Source organism: Anser cygnoides, chromosome 1 (assembly GCF_040182565.1).
Source record: "Anser cygnoides isolate HZ-2024a breed goose chromosome 1, Taihu_goose_T2T_genome, whole genome shotgun sequence".
In the NCBI taxonomy this organism is placed as follows: domain Eukaryota; kingdom Metazoa; phylum Chordata; class Aves; order Anseriformes; family Anatidae; genus Anser; species Anser cygnoides.
The window spans coordinates 68,831,624-68,851,292 of record NC_089873.1 but is presented as its reverse complement, the minus strand read 5'-3'; the positions used below and the strand labels follow the sequence as shown (position 1 = coordinate 68,851,292).

At 35.0% G+C, this 19,669-nt stretch overlaps 1 long non-coding RNA gene across 2 annotated transcripts in view; it reads right to left on the bottom strand.

The window, feature by feature from the left end:
• Positions 1 to 19,669, bottom strand: part of LOC136791058 (uncharacterized) — a 49,503-nt gene that overhangs the window by 23,119 nt on the left and 6,715 nt on the right. For both annotated transcript variants that reach the window (XR_010832232.1, XR_010832234.1), the window contains 3 exons: positions 14,014 to 14,115; positions 11,419 to 11,533; positions 5,684 to 5,737 (listed from right to left, as the gene is read on the bottom strand). This is a non-coding gene — a long non-coding RNA (uncharacterized lncRNA). The remainder of the gene's footprint in view (positions 1 to 5,683; positions 5,738 to 11,418; positions 11,534 to 14,013; positions 14,116 to 19,669) is intronic.

Below are 19,669 nucleotides of genomic sequence, written 5' to 3'. Positions count from 1 at the left end.
ACCAGTTCACTGGCTCTTTCTCAGAGCTGGCGAAAGTGTTTTTTTGTTTGTTTGTTTGTTTGTTTTCTTTTTTTGGTTGGTTGGTTTTGGTTTTTTATTGTCCCCCCCCCTCCCCCCCGGACAGTGAAGTGTAATATATTAGTTGTATATAAATATCATACATTTTTGCTGCTCCTGTGATAGAGGCTAGAATTGTCAGTAAAAGGGCTGTGACTGCTTTGGTGGTATTTTATCCACTGCAAAAGTTCATTCAAAAACAACGAATCAAAACCTTTCAGTACAGTTAGCTGGACATTTCTTCTACAGCTGACTTGGCTACAGTAATGTCAATCATAACACCATTACAAGCTATGGTCAATAGTATGCTAATGACACTATTACAAAATCAAAATAAAAACAATCTTCAAAACTCTTGTTTGGACTTTCCATTAAAGCTGATATCTACAAATATTGCTTAGAATTCCCCCAAACTGATTGCACAATATAATCCATTTATTGCTATTCAAATTATCCATTTTGCCTGACAGGTTTTAGAAACCTCGTTAGAGATTTTTGGATCATCAGACGTAAGAAAAATTTTCCCAATTAATTTCTGGTAAAATGCTCAGTGCTCCTTTCTATCCCTCTGCTATTCAAAGTCCTCAGATTAGAAACACAATATTCCAATAGCTTCAATATGATACAAATGTTGTGAATAGGTCTGGATTTTTACACCTGAAGCAAAAGCAATCTTTCCTTAGCTCTATGAAAATCAATCAATGTAAAAGAAAAGTTTCTTTCTGTACCAAGGGGATTTGAGGAACTCCAAGATTTTTTCCCTTGTTTATACCCAAACAAGGGTCTTTTTGCCTTTTTAAAATCAAAAATAGTTTCATGCTTGGCTCATTACAGTGAAACCACTGCAGATTAAACCTCTCTATCAATTACAAGCAGCTGAACATCCTTTAGCATCAAACAGAATGACAAAAGGCTACACCATAATGAGTAATGGCTAAGGCCAATTGCTATTTAATTATGTAGATGACTTAACATCCTTTCATTGATGTTATCTGTATGTTTCAGGATGAAAGTTATCGTGCATTGCTTTGCTACAGCTCTTACAGTATACGATAGCAGAATCAAAAAGGAAGTCTTTACCAAATAGCAATGTCTGTAACTAGCAAAATATATCATCCCAGCAATACAAGTCACACTTCACTATATACCTACAATAAATATTGTGCAAAAAGAAATTCATGCATGACAGTTTACAGTGAGGAAGAAGCTTGAAAGAGCAACTGCAGCAGTGAAAGCCTAAGTCATGAGCCTGAGCCATTCTATGATTCTATGAGCAGTTCCCATGAAGACATCTGGTCCTTGAATTTTATAAGTGGGAGATAACGAGGAGTGTGAAGTTAGTCATAGCATGAGAGATATTTCAGATGGGAAGGACCTGTTAGGTCATCTGTCCATCCCCCTGCCTAGGCAGGATTATACTTTGCAGTATCAAAAAGATTGCACAGAACAATTTCACATGAGCAGAGGAATGGAGTAAAGGACATAATAGATCTTTTCCATCTCTAACTTCTGCAAGTCAAGAGGTCCAGTTTGTAGCTGGTGTGAGGTGGCTGCAGGCACAAATACTGCAACTACTATAAGAAAAGAAATGTGGAAGAAAATTCTACCCTTGGATCAAGTCATGCAAGTGTATGCAAAATGTGATGCAAGATGTTAGTGAACATGGAAATTATCCCATAAAGGACATTTGCAATTCAGCCATAATGAATGACTTAACTGTGGGCTTGGTGCTGCCTTCATAACAACTTACATATGTGTACCTCATCATTTAGACAGATGGATCTATACTTATAAAAATATATGAACTAAGTCCTTTCCAGTAATATTATTGATGGGATACTGCACCCGTAATTATTTAACCTTCCAGTTTAAAACCAAAAAAAGATATTATTATAGAAAATATTCCCTTATGTATTTACATTATGTGGATGAGAAGGTTTATTTGGCAATTGTTATTTTTATTGAGTTAAATGGAAAGAACACCACCTGAGCGTATATGATGTCAATGATAGAATAAAGATTGTAATACATCTTTTCCATACACATCCTAAGTGACAATTTCATAATACAAGAAAGAAGCAAATAACATGTATTTAAAATCCTTGTGACAAACACAAAGGAAGAAGTAATACTCTTGAAAAAACAACAATTAAAATCCTTCTGGGAAACTATTAATTGCATTTAAAGCTAAGAATACAAGGGATTCCACTGATTAAACTTAACCACAAAAATCTTCATTTACAGAATTTGGACACAAAATACTAAACAAAAAAAAAATAATAAATAAAACAGACAAGCTGCTGGCTGGACAAAGCTTAAAATGAATTTGTTTGCTAAAACAAGGTTTTGTAGAAATGCAAAATTTAAATCTGTCTCTATTTTGTGCTTTCCACAATATTAGGTAATTTTTTTTGATCACTATGACATAATTAGATATAACGGTGGATTGAGGGAATTTAAAAATAGCATGAAGGTAATAGTGAAAGGCTGAGTCTGAAATTGAAATAGAAAATGCCAGAATATCAAATACAGTATTTTCTAATATGCTGCTGATAGCATGAAAGAAGATAGTTGGCAAATGATGACCTCCTAATAACAATCTCTGTAGATAAAATCTTATGATTAAGAGTGGTACTCAAACATATAGATCATTGGTAGATTAAATCAGCAAAATAACTTGTACATCATAATGGCTTACATAAGCTCTGAGCTTATGAAAACATACATGATCTGAATATGGGCATATGAACTTTTTCAGACATCTTAAAGTTATCCTGATTTCTGTCATATTCTGTTATTTATAAGTCTTTGTTAAATATACATGTTGTCAATAATAGTATTTTATAGTTGTTAGATTCAGAATACTTTTTTTTATTCAATAACACTTTTTTATTATTTTCTTTGTAATCCTATGGTAGTCTTTGAGTCTTGATTACAAACGCACAGTGTCATTGGAGTAGCTCAGCACTGATCTGTCTGAGGGACAGATTTCTTAATCAGCACTCACCAAAGAGCAGCGAAGATGCTCTCTTCTATTTTGATGGTGGGGAACTGATCTTGTTGAAACTGCATATAGAGCTTTATTTCTTACAGAGAGAAATCCTCTACAGAAAATATTTCACATATGTCCTCCAAAAAACTTCACAACTCTGTATTCACAGTGGAGAGTAACTGAGGAAGTATGTTTTTCAAAGACAGTTATATACAACAATAAATAAATAAATAAATAAATAAGACATCAATTTAGAAGTATTTAGGTAATGAGTCTAGAGAAAGGACTTTAATTTTAAAATCAGCTAACATGAAGAAACTGTGACAAGAGGAAAACCCTTAAACAATGTCTAGCTTTAAAAATCAGGAAAAATCAGCTAGAAATGGAGAAGAGAACTAGTTGTCTGAGCCTTGGGGCACAGACCTAGAAGGAAACTAAATCAGACTAAACCATATCAAATTATGTGTCTGTTGAAATACCCATCAAGTACCATCATGAATAACTTTCCCCTACCAGTTAGCATAGATTAAGAAGTTCAGAAATTATTTCCCAACACAGTAATTATGATAGAAACACATTTGTCATTTCCATTCTCATGTTGGTCTTTCTGTTACTAAAGGTCCAAGAGATGTATATTTTGATAACCAGTGCAGCTCCCTGAACCTGAAGGTTGGCTCAGCCTTTTTGCCACTACTGATTTTCTTTTGGGTCAGGTATTGTCCTGGTTTTGGCTGGGATAGAGTTAATTTTCTTCCCAGTAGCTGATATAGTAGTGCCTTTTTGAATTAGGATGAGAATAATAACATACTGATGTTTTAGTTGTTGCAGAGCAGTGCTTACACCAAGGCAAAGACTTTTCAGCTTTTCATACTGCCCTGCCAGTGAGGACGCTGGGGGTACACAAAAAGCTGTAAGGGGACCAGGACCAGAACAAGGACAGCTGACACAAACTGGCCAAAGGGATATCCCATAGCACACAGCATCATGCTGACTAATAAAAATGGGGGGAGCTGGCCAGGATGGGAGGGCTGGCAGCTCCTTGGGGTCTGGCTGTTATTTTGTTATTTTATTATCGTTATTATTATTATTATTGCCCCTTCCTTTACTGTCCCATTAAAGTGTCTTTATCTCAAATAATGAGTTTTTACCTTTTGTTTGTTTGTTTGTTTGGTTTGGTTTCCAATTCTCTCCCCCATCCCACTGCAGTGCAGGGAGTGAGTGAATGGCTGTGTGGCACTTGCTTAGCTTAGCTGCCTGCTGAGTTAAACCACAACAGTCCACATGCACTGCAGGAAAAGAGTCAGTGTTTCTTTATTCCAGCACCACTGGGGGAGGCAACATAGTTAAATGAATAGTAATCTACTGTTAGCCAGTGATTTTGTTTGTGACTTGGGGCAAGACACTTCACTTCTCCCTTCCTCTTTCTCTCTCTCCTTTCCCACCTGGACTGCTTTGTTCGTTTATATTCCAAGCATTTCCAAGCCAGAGCTCTCTCTTACCAGGTATTTGTATCATGCATAGCAAAATGTTTTATCCTTTTCACGTGGGCTTATGGATGCTGCCATAATACAAATAGTATTTATTTATTTATACTATTATCAGAGAAGAGAAATGAGGACTGTATTGTGCCAAGCATTGTGCTTAAACAGAAGAAAAAGAAAGTCTCTGCTTGCTAACTTTATTGTTCAAACAAGCTGTGATAACAAATAAATTAATTTCAGTCTTTTTTTTATCAACTGCTTTACTCTTTGAGCATGTTTGTAAACACAAGCACATTTATTAGTTCCAAATAAAAATATATATATATAAAACAAAACAAAACTTGTTCCGAAGTCATGCAAAAGTATGAATTTTCTTACTTTTTTAGAACAAACAGCAGTAAGAACAAAATGAATGGTAAGAGGTTTTCTTAAGAAGCATATAGTCATTCACAGATACATTTCACTCAGGTAACTTCACAGAACATTTTGCAAAGGTGAGAATCACACAAACTTCAGTACCACTGTCTAAGATCTACGAAGTAGATGGTATAAGCTGAATAGAGTGGGGATATTTTTGTCTTTGTTGTGATATGGTTATTATAGTTCCATAATCACAAGTATATAGCAAGAAATGAAAGACATATAAATTCTTAAAAAAATATGCCAAATACTTTTTACTTCTTACTGCTCTGAAAAAAATGTTGATTGTCAGACCAAATGCTTTGATCAGCTTTCAGCCTTTAGCCAAACCTGAGTCTATAACTGAGACTTCTTTTTTGGCTCATGCAAAATTTTCAGCAGTGTTCTTTCAGCACCAGCAAATGTACTCCTCCAGATTCACATATCACTTTGGTAATGTTCAGGCATCCATTTAGCAATAAAAATGCATCCTGAAAATGCTGTTTATCATTTTGTGTGTGTGTTTGTATTGTTGAACCTAAAGCAAACTAGTCGGTTTTCCTGCATGTCAGTAGAAATCTAAAGAAAGCAGCAATATTTTTCCTAATGAAAACCTGCTACATGCACCATTTCATTTTAAAATAGGATCTTTTGGTAGAAAAAGAATAGAAGAAAAGTCCTGATGGCTTCACCATACTGTTTGTTATTCCTACACTATCCTTTTCTAAGATATGCAAGCTACAGACTTCCTTACCTTGAGGAGGCAGCGCACCAGTTGGCCCATTGTACCTAAAAATGTGCTTCTGATCTGTGGAGCAGAAGAAAAAAGAAAGTGGTTGAGGATGTTGAAAAATTAGGAGTTATTTGTGCGTTTTGAGACACTTGGTATCACAGCACTGTCTCATTTGACAGTATAATGCTGTACTGGCAGGTTAAGCCAGACATGCTTGGTTTCTCAGAAGTAAGTTGGGTAAGGATTTCTGTGCTTTTCTCTGCACTTGTGCTCCATGCAGTGTAAGCAAAGCCCTGATCCACTAGACACATGCCTCGCCTGTGCAGACCACTATGGTATATCATTTTCACTTCATTCTTCTTAATTACTTTTTTCTACAGAGGATTTCTAGAACTACAGGCAATCTTAATCCTAATAAAATGAACATTTAATAAATATTGTTCATACAACCCTTAAATTCCCACTGAATTCTAATATAGAATCACTTTAGTTTAAGCTTTAGGATGTAGATGATAAAATGAACATGGGTGACTCAGAGTAAGTGCAACACATTGACACCTTTCTTACTCTAGAAAGATGCTCTTCTGCAGTGCTTAAAATGTAGGGAAAAGTCTAGTGATTTATTAGCTAGTTAAGTGATAAGGAGGTATATCAGGCAGGGATGCAGAAAAAGTACAGATGATAAGGGCAATCAAGTATCCTTGATCTTGATCTGAAAAAATTACAGTGCTTTCTAATCATTTAAATTATATTTTTAAGTGAGAAAAATCTACTGCACTGAAGTCTCTAATTTTCTACACGTACTTTTTTTTTTTTTTTTTTTGCATTAAAGACAAAAGCTATTGGAATTGTATTTTTTTTTCCAGTGGTGTAATCCTTCCTTGAAAAGGAAATTACTGCATCATCAGACTTTCATTTGCCCATATAACATTTATAGTCTTTGATCTCTTACTGGCGTATTATAACACTGATAATTATCTACTTCTACTGTTTTCTGTAATACTATGTGGCATTCTATTATGTTTTACATTATTAACAATATTATACATATAATACACTTCTGCCAAATCAGGTTGTGGAAGTTGTATGGAATCAGGTAGGCTATTAGGCTTCAAAGTAATGATCTTTATAGGTCACAGGCACACTAAGGACACTCATAAAATATTTTCATTGTGATTTTCAGGACCTTGTACAATTATATTAATATTTCAGATATTTTATGCATTTTATGTTCAAAGGGGAGGGATCTTCATGATCAGAAGACAATGCTCCATTTTCTCATTATATAGCCTCCATTGTAATAAAATCCTGTGCTGTGGTGATTCTGCTTTTACTTAAGGATGACTCACAGCGCATCACAGTAATAGCTATTCTTGATTTAGTTAGATTGATTGCTGTAATGTCATGAGCTCCTTTTATCAGAATGTCTTCATATCAAGTTTCAAAAGTGTTTCTTTTTCCTTCACTTTGGATATGGTAGGACCTGAAAGACTCACTAAACATACTTTTTTTGGTTCATTTTTTTGATGAGTTAACCAACAAGAAGCATTTCCTTCTTAATTTATGAAAGTTTGCGTAGGCTTTTGATAAAAGGTGCTATCATGAGGAAATTTTTTTATACATATTTAAACAGTTTCACCATTTTGTCTGGTAGGTAGCTATAGTCTTCTGAAACACCATTTTGAAATATAGTAGTTATCAGTACTTATATATTGATCCCATTAAAAATATATATTTTTTTAAATTAAATCTTAATTTTCTCTTCTTTTTTTTTTTCTTTTTCTTTCTTTCTTTCTCTCTTTTTTTTTTTTTATTGTTCTAACTTTCCATCTTCATCACTTTCCTCTCTCCTTTATTTTTTTCTTTTCTTCCACTGTAAGGACAAACATCCATTAATTTCCAGTGCTTTTGCTTTTTAGAAAGTTTTGACTGCTGTTGGAAGCTTTCTCAAGTGCTTTCATGCTTATGTTGTATAAATTATGCAGTTTCCAGAAGACAGCCAATCACCAAACAGTGAACTACCTCTGAGGACAAATTCTAGATCTAATATAATCCAATCACCAGTTATAGTTATCCTATGAAGACAGATAAATGACTTAGACTATATTTTTCGCAGGATTGTCAATATTTTAATGTAATTGCAAGATAACAGTGAAAGTGATAGGAACTGAGACAAAGAAACAAAAGTCTGTTTTCAGAATAGGTTTAACTTGTAAATAAAAACAAAACTCAAACAGCTGATTTTTCTCATACAGAAGTGCACCAAGGCAATAGTCACATATACAGGACACAGGACAACTCTTCTCTCTGCAGATCCAGAAGTAGTACATCTGCTGCAGCTCTCCTCCAGCTGGATTTATGAGTAAATCTACGAGTCTTACTCTTAAAAACCAGCTCATCCTACTGGTATCCATTTGGATTTCATCTAACCAGCTGATGTAATTGAGACAGAACTGCTACTAACCAGATCTGTTGGATACTAAGGTCAGCCCTGCTTTGCTTTACTTCTTAAGGAACAAATCCAGGTCAGACTTGCTGTGAAGTCTCCTTTGAAGCAATGACATTTGTTCCATTCCCCCTGACACCATGCCCACAGATCAAAGACTTGCCAGAGGGAAAGCCAGAGCAAATTAATGCTATTGGAGATTTCTGCTCCTTATAGCAAAATTTCTAGTCATTCAAACACTATTGCCTTCCTCTTCCTCAACCTTTAGCTTTGGTTGGAAAGTGAAATCAACTGTGTGGGACCAAGCAAGTCTTCCTCTAAGAAGAGGAATACACTATATACACTTTCATGAGTAGAAAAATTGCCATTATCATCATTCACACAATCAAAACAGAAACAAAATTCATTAAATGCAAAAAATATATATATATATGTGAATGAAGTGACTATGGGTAATTAGCATTAGGCAGTGTGATTTAACTTGCTTGAATTGGCTTTTTCCTTTCCTCCCCTCTGACAGGCACAGAGTTCCAACACACTAACAAGTGGTCCAGAAGAGTAGATGTTTATGCCACCAAATACCATTATATATCTGCTGTTTCAGAGGATTGAAATACTTTTTATATTAAAAAGAAGGGGCATTCAGTTGATAACAGCTAGGGATTGGGAAGGGATTTAAGAGAATGGCAAAAGTAGAGGGACAAAGAAAGGAACTACAGAGAAGATCAGCTGGCTGAAATTTATCCCTTGATTTTAAGCATCATGTTCTGCTAAACCTGATTCAGCACAGAATTGAACTTAGAGGGATTTAAACAAGTTAGGCAACTATTTATTTGCCTTCCTGAAGAAGGACAATTTGCTGAATGTTGTTTTATTGAATCAATGTTCTACTACTTTCAGAGAAAATCTAACCACAGTCAACTAAAAACTACTATCCCATGCTTTATTTATTTATTTATTTGCTTATTTATTTATTTATTTTCAAAGGTCATGCATTTGTATCCTGAACACCTCTCATCTCCCATTTATAATAGTATTTCAGGGTTGGTTAAACTTTACAATATTGAATTATGTAAGTTTCTAAAGTACAATTTCCCCATTTCCATTTTTTAGTAGAAAATTTCTACATTTTTAAAAGGTTATGCTTACATACATCTGTATTTACTCACATCTGTGTCATTAGAAACTGATCCAAAAAAAAAAAAGATATCCAGATGTCTTCTATTTGTGTTGTGGAAATTTAAGATTATGTTTCAGGTATATATATATGGCTTTTTTCCCCCTGTAGTTAAAAATGTGTGCTTTCATATAGACAGAAGCAGATACAGATATCTTTGAGATATATCTTTAGGCAACAAAGACGTGATCAAGTTCAAAATGTGTGAAAAAAGTCACCTTACTTTGCTATAGCAGTGCCTAAAATGTGAAAATGAGACTGAGATCTCCTTGTACCTGTAGAAGTATAAAACATAGTAAGAGGTACTGTATTCTCCAGTGAAGTTCTTACTTAAGGACATATATTTTGCTTTGTCATGTCTCAGTTCAGAGATGAAAGCTTGAGTAACAAAATGCTTGCCCAAGGCCAAATCAGTGATAGATAATTGCAAGTGCCAGGAAGGTACACCTATCATGTTTTTGCACAGCCAACTTCACTATATACGCTCTCTTGCATCACCACACTGCCTGAAGGCAGCACAGCCAAATCTAAATGATTTTTCCCCTACATTGTTTAATGTGCCCTGTGATCAATCAGAATGAAAAACACCATAACTGTAGAGTACTTTGCTTCTTATTTCATTTCTTCCAATAATAAATATTGGTTTCTAGTCATGACAAAAGTCAAAGAGCAGAATAGAACGTAGGATTTATTATCTCTTTGTTTGTGACAATAAACAGAAATGCATACAGAAACCTAAATCCTATATTTTCCTACAAAATAAGCCCGATTTTCACTATAGCCATACTAACCTTCAAAAGGAACTTTTTTTTTTTTTGATCTAGTCATCGATTTCCTTAAAGATTTTTTATTGCATTCTCATTGGAATAAGATAAGATTTAATACCAAATAATACCAGTAAACCTCATCTTTTCTTTCCCCAATGAATTTTAGGTCTTTTCCATAATCAGACAATCCTTTTGTTCCTGTGGACTACAACATGGTTCTATTTTTTTAAGGTATTTTATAATCTTTTGTCACTGAGCAATAAAGCATTTTACTTTATTTATCCTTAACAATAAACATGATTTTTCTGGTGTGTCTTCATATTCACATTGATACAGGCTTTGGTAATTTATTGTGCATAGCATTATGGTACATAAAATTTGCAATTTAATATAAGTATTTGGTATAGGTGCCATTACATTAGCAGAGAGTTGTAAATGTCTCCAGCATTTGTTAAGTTTTATGACTAATCCTCATCCTAAGTGGTCCCACTGGACAGAGGTGGTGCTTTTCTTCCATACATATCCTCATTTTAGGCCTAAACACTCCATTTCTGGTAAGTCATTTAAGAAGAATAAAATCTGCTGCAGTACTTCATTGCCTTGGGCAATGCTTACACTGCAGTCACTGCAGTGTAATGTAGACAAACTCAAACTAGCCCTCTAAACAACTAGCTTGAGTGCTAGTAACTGCATAGCCAAAATGGCATGGCTCCAGTGCTGGGTTGTATCTCCTACCTGCCATGTGGAGTCATACTACCGTGGTCAAGCCATGTGATGCTGCAGCTGGTTCTCAGGAGAGCCCCTGCAAGATGAAGCTATATAACTTCTAAAGAAAAATTACATCCTTACACTCTGTGTCGACAGCAGTCAGAGGCAAGACATGCTGAAATCTTATTATAGGACAGTGTTATCCCAAATTTTACACCATATGGTCAATGCAGCAGCTTGAGAGCTGTATGTCCAGCTATTCCCCTTCATGATCTCACCTAAATACAAACTCCCAATCTCATGGCTGGTCACACAATCAAACTCTCAGAGAAAACTCTGACTGTGATCCAGCGTGCATTCATATTGCAGTGACATGAGCTGACCTGCCCCATGTGACAGAGTTGCTATTGTTTTGCTCACAGAAGTTTAAATCTACATAACTTACATGATCCAGCCATGGCTGAAAACTAGGAATTGTGTTTCTACATTTTGAAAACAGTGTCTGCTTTCTACGATTCCCCTTTAAATTAACAGTTTAGGCCTTGCAAAGTAGTGTCAGTTTTTCTGTCATTGAAAAAGGTTTGGGATGATCTTGTGTTCAACAAGATTATAGCCACTGTTTATGGCAGCTTACAATTTTAGACAGACAGAAACTCACCTAGAGGCAGAATCATTGTTGTCACCCCCATCAGATGTAAAGGCATGTGTTCAGAATCACAGCTTAAATGTAAACTGAAACCAGTAGTTCACAGTTCATCATACAGAGAATTCATCTAAGAAGGGAAAAGAAACACATCTCTGTGAATGAGATCAGGGAACCTTAAACCAACACTGTGCTTAATTTTATTTCATTTACAATGTTGTAAAAAACCCTCAGTTCTAAGTGCTATGTATCTTTAATTCTCACTGATTTTAATGAAAAGAACAAGATAATGACCTCAAAATATAAACACAAAAATCTGATCTAAATAAATCTCCATCCCTGGCGATACTCAAAAGCTCAACATGGTCTTGGCCAAACGGCTGTTGATAACCCTGCTTGAGCTTAAGGGTTGGACGAGATGATGTCCAGAGGTCCCTTCCAGCCTCAACCTTTCTGTGATTCTCTGAAGTCAGGGATAATGCTGGATTTCATAAGCAGTCCCTAACATGTAATGTTAGAAGACTTTATATACTTGTCACATTACTGAAGTGACTGATAAGTGTTCACAGGAATATCTTTTTCCTCATCACATTACAGTTCATAAAGATTGAACATACATGTCACTGCTTCACTACAGAATTCTGAGAGTCATATTCTTATTTTTGTCTCAACTATACTTAGTCTTGGAAAACAGAATTTAGTCTTGGCAGAAGAAAAACAATGATTTAGTAGCATTTTCTTTTGAAGTGTGTGTTCTCTAGAATTACCACAGAGGGAATTTAATCTCTTGAAGTTTAACTTTCGAAAGCCTATTGCAAGTACAATATGGATAAGAGACTTGTCATTTCATTAATGAAGAGTGACCAGTTGTCACCCTCACATGGGAAAAAAAAATGTGACACGAGCAATGAAGGACCATGAGACAAACCAAATGTAAATACCGATGGTTTAAAGAGATAATTAAAGCTCTTGAGACTGCAATTATGACAAGGCAGCGTGACAAGGCACATGTATGTTGACAGACTATATTGACAGAATCTGTCCAAGAAATCCTTTTTGTACAATATATCTGTCTGTCACATCTTTGGACTGCACATGCATTTATTGACTTTGTGTTGGCATAGATCTTAAAATTTGTCCCTTTGCCTTATTACTCAATGACACTTGGTTAAATATGTTGTGACTTCAAACACCAGCCTTCCTGCAGCTATTTATCTAAAAGTTTGAATTAAATGTGTACATTACTAAGTGATATTTCCATTCCATACATTATACATATTATGTTACAGATTTCAAGTTAAGATGAGTGAATATGTATGCAGATATTTGGACACTGTACTTCCTAAGAATACAGGAACCATCCAAATTAGTTTTGATCTTTGGACATGCAATTAATTTTCAAAGGAACTTACAAATATGGAAGCTAAAATTAAATTTGAAGTTATAGCTATGAAACTTAGCACCTGCTCCTTTCCTCTGCCTGTCAGGACAGATGTGAATTCTTTGTTTTAAGCCTCCTGACCCATCCCAGAAAAGAGGGACTTCGGCCACAGAAGGAGCAGAGTGGTATGGCACAACTGGAGGGACTCCAGATCTCCATTACAAAGTCAGAGGCACTGGCATCTGGCTGCTGTTTGAGGACATTTTTTAGACAGAAAGAAACTGAAAAAGAAAACTGCTTTCACCAAGTTCTTCTCCTTTTCTTTGATATTCAAGTAGGTCCTTCTCTCGCTAGCCAAATTGTTTCTTATAATATTTTTCTATGAGAAAAAGGGCATGCCAATGCATGCTGATACATGAAAAGCACTATACTGACAGAAATAATTTTTATGTCTATAAGGAGAAAGATAATATTCAGCATTTGTATACAGAGATTTATTCATATACGTTTGGCATATTAAAGAACTGTCAAACAAGGATTCTTAGCAAATAAATGCTTCAAATCAGTCAGTAACATCCCTCACATAAAAAACACAGAAATGCATTGGAAATAGTTTCCATCTTTAGATGGAATGCAGTATTCTCATTTGATTAATTTTATTACTTTTAACATTTGATTTTATTATACCAGCAAGAAGCACACACCCTGTTTTAACCACCAAAACAAATCAAGAAAAACCCTACCCTCCATTAAAACTCTGACATTCTAATCCTTTATAAATATATGTGTGTCTATATATATATAAATTTAATTAACTCTTGAAGTGAGTTTATACTGAGTCTTACTCAACTTTATAACTCAGTTGCCAGTAGAAAAAGACAAAGTCTCCTCCAAAATATGTATAAGCATTTCCTTCTATACATCTCATGATCTCCAGGATTCAGATGACTGTAAATTAAGAAGAAAATCATCTTTCATTTAGTGAGTAATGCATTTTAAACACTCACAGCTTAACAAAAGAGAGCTAAAACTGTGATGTACTGTTTCAGAAGAAAATGACAGATGAATACGAAGGTCCAAACATAAATTATTTTTCTTTATTTTAAAGAAAGTTTCATTGTTTCCGGTAACCTGTCTTACTGGTTTTGAAAGATCAGTGGTGGACTCAGTGGACTCACAAAGATTTTATGATAAATTTGAAGGTCTGTTCCAAAGGACTAATTTCTTACCTTTCGTGATTGTACTAGCTCCTTGTTTACTAACATTTTGGTGGCCATTTTAGGAAGAACGTAAATCTTCTAATGTTTCTAATTGAACAGGTTGTAGAAATCCTGTAGAAATTGAATAGACAATAGGTTGTAGAAATTGAATAGGTTGTAGAAATCCTCCAGCTAATATTGTTGACTCTGCTCTCACAAGATAGCGAAAGGATTACCACAGGAATTTTTTAATTAATTTATTTTTTAAAGACAGAAGTTACAGGTCTAATACTGCTTATAACTGTGGAAGTAATCAGCCCTTCAGAGAGTGAGAGGAACTTGGAGAAGGAGAAAGTTTCTGTTGGCTTTGGAAAATTCTTGGCCAAAATCACAGTTCCTAAAGATAATTCTTATTTAAACATATAACCAGAGCATAGGAAAAGGGGAATATGAGACTAACAACAACAAAAAAAAAAGTCTGGCAAATGCACGAATACACAAGGGCAAGGAAGTACGGGGAAATTGCAGATATAGAGAGCGGAATGGAAGGGAGGTCCCAGAAACAACTTGAACCTGAAGAACAGAAGGTGAAGGGAAAACTAAGACACACTACCCAGCTGCTTTGCATTGCTTTGCCAATGCAAAGCATCTGTAAATGCAGCTTAACTGGCCAGTTCACTCTGGCATATTCGCAGTGCTCCAGATTGACATACTGCTCCTAAGGTGCATGTACAAATATGTGTCCACAAATAATCAAATAATTAACAGAAAGAAAACCTAAGTTTGATGTTTCTTTTTCAACTCATTATGAAATAGCACAGGGCAAAATTCTTTTTTTTTTTTTTTCTGTAGATGTATTAAAGTAAAATAAACAACTGAACTCTGTCCTGTAATGATACAAAGAGAGAACAATCAATATTTAAAAAATTATTACAATGTGATGACAAACATATTGGGTGAAGACCAGAAGTGCAGGTGAGGGGAGGGATTTGTATTTTCCTTGCAGTGGAAAAAAAAAAAAACCTTGCAGTGGAGGGAAAAAAAAAAAAAAAAAAATACCCAGCTTTAACTAGTTTTAATCCCAACCATCAACTCCAGAAAGCCAGAAAGTCTCCTTGATAACTGAGAAGTATGGTTGTTAATAAATCCTCCATCTTTGCTTAAAGCTTATACACTGTAGGTAAAAGTCTCTTTCCTCAATGAAATATAGATAGTAATTTCCTCATTGAAAAGTACCTGGATGTACTGGTTTCACCCACTACTACAATTCAGTAATTCTGGGGAGACTACATAAAACCTCCTCTATACTTCTTCCTCTTAGCCTTTGAAGTTCTAAGAAAAACAAAATAGTACTGACTTCCCTGTTACTCAGATCTGAAGAAGTATCCTTCCTAAATGCAATAGTCAGATCTGGTGTCTTTCCAAGGTCAAATTTCCAAGGATGGCTATGTAATTAAAATATAAATAAATCTCTATTTATTATTACCATTTCCCACAGCAGTCCTTCACTGCCAGACCAGTCAAGTCTAAGTTACATGTGAAAGCTTCAAAGAATTAACTCTGGTGAACCTGAATTGGTCCTTGCTGAACAGCACACTTGTTTAACAATAATTTCTTTTGTGAATTTGCTAATTCTTCTACATTTTGTTTGGATTGCTATAGGCTTTAAATATTAATATGATAATACCAACTGGACAAACATGCATCATTATACTAGAGGGAGTCAGGAAGAGGAACACATTTGAAAAGTATATTCTGGAATTCTCTTTAAAGAGATTTGATTTAATCATGCAACTTTTTTATTTTTAAAATATATTTTTAGGCGTGATTTTTATCATTTTTTTCTTTTTTCTTTTTTTAAAGAAAGAATTCTGAAATATTTTTTTCATAAATCCTCATGGGCAGTTATCAAGTCTTTCTTCTATTAAAAAGTGATACATTGCAGTGGTTGCTATCTGCCTGTCTGTGATAAACTTCAGATCTGAAATTCCAGTTTAAGTCAGAAGCTGTCCTTTATTCCCACTCATATTCATGCACTGTATCTGGTTAAGGTCTAAAAATGCAGAAACAAAGCTTAACAGTTTGCATTTAGTCTTCCACATCGATACATATTTTTTCCTTCTCCCTCACTTCCATTGCAAATATTTTTACAATATTTTAGGTTGTCAGCATTTTTGTAAACTCAGGTATCTGAAAATCTAGATTTATTTTTTTTTCAGCATGCCTCATCAGCAGAGTTCTAGTATTGGAATTATAACTTTATCTGTATAGAAAGAAATTTTTGAAGTATCCGTCAGTATATTGTGTATAGTATAAACCAAAACATTTACATTAAAAAATATGTTCAATATATCTCTGTTTTGAAAAGTATCATTGGAAATGATTGGAAGTAGCATCAGATGCTTTGAGAGTTCTCTCACAACATCTGTCCCTGGAAACATTTACACTACAGTCTGGAAAATACAAAGCACAGATTGGGTCAACAGCAAACAATCTGGATGAACAACATGTTTGCTTTTATTGTTTAACTAGTCTTTTGCAAAGGTGCTCATATGGTATCTTCATCTTCTGCTAAACTGAAAATACAGCAAGAATATATATACTCAGATCATTAGATCTAATTCCAAGAAAAACACTTTAGAAGGTTCAACAGGCCTTCTAAAAGAGGAATGCATTTCATTGTTTACTGGTTGTTTCTACCCACTGTGAAGACATGCCTCTCAGATGTGCTAATGTTTTATCTGTACAATAGGCTATAAATCTAAACAATGCTTTCATATGTCTGTACTTGCTCTCAATCCTTGCATGCATGAGCAAGATTTGAGGGGAACCTGAACACTGGATATCATGGATTTTATTCTGTTCTTTTAAAAGAATCTCATTATCTTCAAAACCAATAAGGTATAAAAGGAGTTGATATGCTCAATGTATTGTGGCCAAGATGAAAATTAGCATTTCAAATGGATGGAGCTATTGTACTCTTAAGTATGCCTGTTTAACCCATCATTCAAGCAAAGGAAATAGAACAGATGAAGGGCTTCAGCAATGTTTGCATTGGAGTCGATTCCAAAGATGGTGTCTGCTGTAACTAAGATCTGGATGTCCCTTTAGCCAGTTTAGTAACCATGTTTTCTGAAGTCACAATGCCATCCTCAGCTGTGGCAATGAGATAAGGGTGCTGACTAATAAGAACAGTTCTAAGACAAGCACAAATGAGATTACTTTAAGACTGTAGGTGTGCCAAAACCTAGCCTGACTTTTTTTGTCTTGAGCTGTCACAGCTTGGAAGGCTTAAGCATGTGCATCACATAGTTTTAAAAAGAGGTAGCAGAACAAGATTTTCAAGGACAAAGTGTCAGTGAAATGACACGAGGGTTGGACTTGCAGAGAGAGCCCAAAGAACTAAACCTATTAAAAAACTGGCACATTATAAATTTGCACTCTGTTCAGCAATTTGGCAGAATCTATTTATAACAGATTTCATGTTGGGGATTGAGTCCAAAAATGACTCCTCCCCTAATTATGAACTGAATCCCCCCCCTCCCCCCATACACACACTCCCTTTGCTTTTTTAATGCAGAAATAAATGTAATAAAACATCATGACATAAAATTAAAACTTTTTGTTTTGACTTGCAAAAAATGTGAAGGAAAATGAAGGGCAGGGAGGCGAGTCTCCTCATCAGAATACACTAGCAACCAGAAAATTTGGAGAGAAACAGGAACATGGGATTTGAGGCACCAAGCTGGTGGAATCTGAGTATGTCATAAAGGTTAAACGCAGTCTCCGAAGTGGAGCCAGGCATCCCATGCAAGAGTACCCCGCTGGTTGATGGCCAGTTAGTGTTGGCATTGGTGCTGTGGCAGATGCTCATTTAAACTTCAACCCTAAAACTTGCTGGAAGAAAAGTTATAGCAGTAGGTGGGGAAAGATGGGAAGAATGAAATGGGAAAAAATAGTAGAAGGACTAGAGACTGAAATAAACTGGCTACCATACAAATGCATTTGAATTGTCTATGTGTAGCTAATGGTTCTTGGTCCCAACTGTCCCTTTGGCTGACATCATTTTTACCTTTAGGTCATAATAGCATAATACATATGACAGTTACAAACTTTCCCTGTAGTTCTTTCTTAGCAAATTGAATGTAGTTTTGCAACTATGGCCATACTTAAATGAATTGTTATCCTATTACACTAGAAAGTGGAAAAAAAGATACCTGATAGGGTGCACACACTGTCACTATATTCTGAAAATAGTTTACCTGAAAAAGGTCTATCCCCAGTGCAGTTATGAAACTGACTTACTGTTTTGAAGAATTCTTGATTGCCATGCTGAGGATATAAGTTAGTGAATTCGATTTTAGATAGTGTCATGATAGGTTGATGTTAGAAAACTAAGTGCACTGATTTTGGAGGGTTCCTTAATGTAGATAAATTTCAGCAGAAGCTTAGGCTGAGCTCCAAAAGTGTGACACACTGACCAATGTCAGTGTGCTCCAAATAACCACAACAATTTTCAAGACACATTATGTGAAGTGGTAAAAATTCTAGTTTTTAAGGCATTTTCCATTGAAATTTCCTGTCTGAATTTTCTTACATAAAAATTAATTTTATTTTTTTATTTTTTTTATTAAAAAGTATATTCCTTGTATCTATTTCATTTTTGTTGTTTATTTCTTATTGTATGTTAGACGTGGAGCCCAGAATATAGCAAAAAAACTGAATATGAGGGGCTGTAAATTAGGAATCCTTTAGGCCCCAACATAGCATTCTCCTATTGAGAGGTATATTGGTACATATGTAATTGTGCAGAATATATATTACTGTAATATAGTGATATTAGTTATGAAACATTCAATATAAATATGGATATTGATAAACATAAAATGTATCCCAAAACATATTATTTGTTCTTACTGTTCAAACAGGATGCCACTGCTTATTTAAAAAGGAATTTATTTGTGATGGCCTTTTATAAGATCCAATGTCCAATACAGAAACAATATTTTCTATTGTTTTGGAAACTACTACTACAACTGGTAGCCTATCATTAACCTCACTAGATTTTTTGTTTGGTTGGACACAATAGTGGTTTAAGGAGTTCCTACCTTACAGTTCATTTTCATGTGATACCAACATATGAAATTGATACCAATTATAGGTTTGAACTCGTAGTGACTGCTGCTGAGTGAAAACTAGATGGAAGTTGATGTTGGGCATCTTGTCCAGCATACACCTAGCAGAGACTACAGGCAGAAAAGCTCTGATCCTTCTTATTTGTTTTAGGAAAAGTGCAATGATACAAAGGTGAGTAGATAAAAATGATCTCTAGCCACATCACTGCAATGTTAGTTCCCCAGTATTGTGATGCTAATTAACTGCAGATGTTGTCCACTGTTGACCATCTTAGTCTGAAATTCCCAGCTAATGGCAGTGCACGCTGCTGAGTTTAGGCAAGGTATTCACCATCATTCCCACTGTTCTACGTGACCTTGGATTATCTAATCTAGTTAGTTCTTAGGGTCAAACATTTTAGTAGAATGAAAGCTTTGTGATAGCTTCATAATGCAAATGAAAAAGCTGTTGATTTCTGAAGCCAAGAGCTAACAAGTGCTACTAGTGACTGAGTCAGGTTTGTTGTAATCTTTACTTTGAAGATACACTGGAGTTCTCAAAGGTTAATGAA